The sequence below is a fragment of the Chrysochloris asiatica genome, unplaced genomic scaffold, assembly GCF_000296735.1.
Source record: "Chrysochloris asiatica unplaced genomic scaffold, ChrAsi1.0 scaffold00023, whole genome shotgun sequence".
In the NCBI taxonomy this organism is placed as follows: domain Eukaryota; kingdom Metazoa; phylum Chordata; class Mammalia; order Afrosoricida; family Chrysochloridae; genus Chrysochloris; species Chrysochloris asiatica.
Genome location: NW_006408541.1, coordinates 15,821,757 through 15,824,179, shown reverse-complemented (window position 1 = coordinate 15,824,179; position 2,423 = coordinate 15,821,757). Strand labels below are relative to the sequence as shown.

Sequence of the window (2,423 nt, the reverse complement as noted above, 5' to 3'; positions counted from 1 at the left end):
CTACCAGAGAAGTCAGCAAACCCAACACTGTTTTCTTCCAGATAGAGACTGCTTCAAGACCAGCCAGGAACGCAGCCTTAAACCAGTTTACCCAAATGTGAGTTCACCAGCATCTCACAGGTATAAATATCTCCTGACACAACTGAATTTTAAATTAAATTAAATTTTAATTAATATTAACATAGATTGCCACCTGTGGCATGTGACCACCAAACTGGATAGCCTCATTTAAAATGAAAGTGCAAGCAATGTTTTCCTAACTTTTGAAGTAACTTATTTCTTTATGGGAGTGGAAAGCTATAGGATTGCTTAGCATTTAGTTTCTGTGAAAAAGGGTGGCTTCTCGTGTGTGGATAGAGCACTCTTTTGACCTGGTCATACTTACAGATAACAGTTATTATTTCTATCCCTACTTTTATTTTGGAAGTCCCTCTTCAAAAGCCAGTGAATGTCATGCAGTGTAGAAACTTTATTTGCATAACACCAGGAGTAAGCAGATTATGAATGGAAACTTCTGGAATCCCTTTCAGTCCTTTAAACTGTCTTACCCCTGGCAGGGAATGCTGTGTTCATTTTTATATCTCCAATGTTTGGTATGCAGTAATAATAATAATAATAACAAATCTTTGGTGAGTAGAAAAAAAAGTCCCCTCACATTGTGAGGTGAGGAAGGGCTGGCTCATGACTGAGGGGACCACTCAATGCAGAAGGTTCTGCTTGTTTTTGCAGAACCAGCACTGTGTGTGGCTCCAGCCTTCACTTCCTTCCTGTCAAGCTCAGAGGAAGTTCTGTGGGGTGGGGGTGGAGGGGTTGGGGCTAGAGGTGGAAGAGAGGGCCCTTTAAACACATCACCCTGAAGAAATCAGATTAAAAAGCTCAATTAGAAAGGCACAAATTGGGCTGCTAACCTCAAAGTCAGCAGTTCGAAACTACCAGCTGTTCTGCGGGAGAAAGATGAGGCGTTCTGCCCCCGTAAAGATTTACAGCCTCGGAAACTCTGTAGAGGGTCGCTATGGGTCAGAACCGACTCCACGGCACACAACAACAACAACAACAACCAAAAACCAAACCTCCTGCCATCAAGTCGATTCAGACTCATAACGACCCAATATAGGGTTTCTGAAGCTGTAAATCTTTATGGGTGCAGAAAGCCTCATCTTTCTCCTGAGGAGCACTGGTGGGTTTGAACTGCCAACCTTGTTAATAGCAGTCCAGTGCTTATTCTGCAGTGCCACTGGGGTTCCTTAAGAGGGGTCTATGGAGTCCTGGTGTGGCGCTGTTGGTTAATGACTACAAAGTCAGTTTGAATCGCAAGGTCGGCAGTTCAAGCTCACCAGCTTCTCCTAGGAAACCCTATACAGGGTCACCATGGGTCAGAACTGACTTGACGGCATTTAACAACAACAACAAAGATGGGGAAAGAGACTGAGGGGAGGTGAATGCATTCTGGACAGCTGGTCAGGATCATCTGGGCAGAAGTTCTTGCCACTCAGACCTTAGTCTTTGCACAAAGAGTCCAAAGATCTCTCGGGCTCACCATAATACCCTAGGCCCAGGCCTTCTGTCCAGAAAGGGTCTCACACCAAGATTTCCATCTCACTTCAGACAGGATAGAGCATTGAAAATTAATCACAATTTTGGTAACTGTTCTGGTATTTCTTGCTTTAAAATTTTTCCATAAACTGAGAGCCTCAAAAAATGGAAGTGGAATCTGCTTCCATCCACAGCCGGGTGACTGGGTTACTGGGCAGCGTTGGAAATGGGCAAGTTCATGAAATCCCGGGAGGTGGTACTGGTCCTGGCTGGATGCTACTCCGGACACGCAAAGCCGTCATTGTCAAGAATACCTCAGATCGCCCCTACAGCCATGCTATGGTGGCTGGAATTGACCGCTATCCCTGCAAAGTGACAGCTACCATTGGCAAGAAGAAAATTCCCAAGAGGTCAAAGATCAAGTCTTTTGTGAAAGTTTATAACTATAATCACCTCATGCTCACCAGGTACTCTGTGGATATCCCCTTGGACAAAACAATTGTCAACAAGAATGTCTTCAGAGACTCTGCCTTTAAGTGCAAGGCCCGCCAGGAGGCCAAAGTCAAATTTGAGGAGAAGTACAAGATGGGGCAAAAATAAGTGGTTCTTCCAGAAGCTGCGGTTTTAGATCTCTTTTTCTTTCAATCATTAAAAATGCAAAAAAAAAAAAAAAAAAAAGGAAGTGATTTGGTCTTCTCTCAGCCTCTGAGAGGCTCTGTAAGCTACAGTGTCTGGTTTTCAGCAGGAAGGCCTGGACTACTACCACCCCACCAACTTTCTGTAACCCCACCTGCTAGCTCCTGAGGGAGAGTGAAGGTCAGAGCTTTGGAAATGTAGATTTCTAGGGCTGATAGACTCCTGGTGTGGTGTGGTAGCCTAAAGCACTGGAC

General features: G+C 44.6%; 1 pseudogene; it reads left to right on the top strand.

Annotated features, from left to right (window-relative positions):
- The first annotated feature begins 1,759 nt into the window (after positions 1–1,759).
- Positions 1,760–2,161, top strand: LOC102822395 (annotated as a pseudogene).
- The last annotated feature ends 262 nt before the right edge of the window (positions 2,162–2,423 follow it).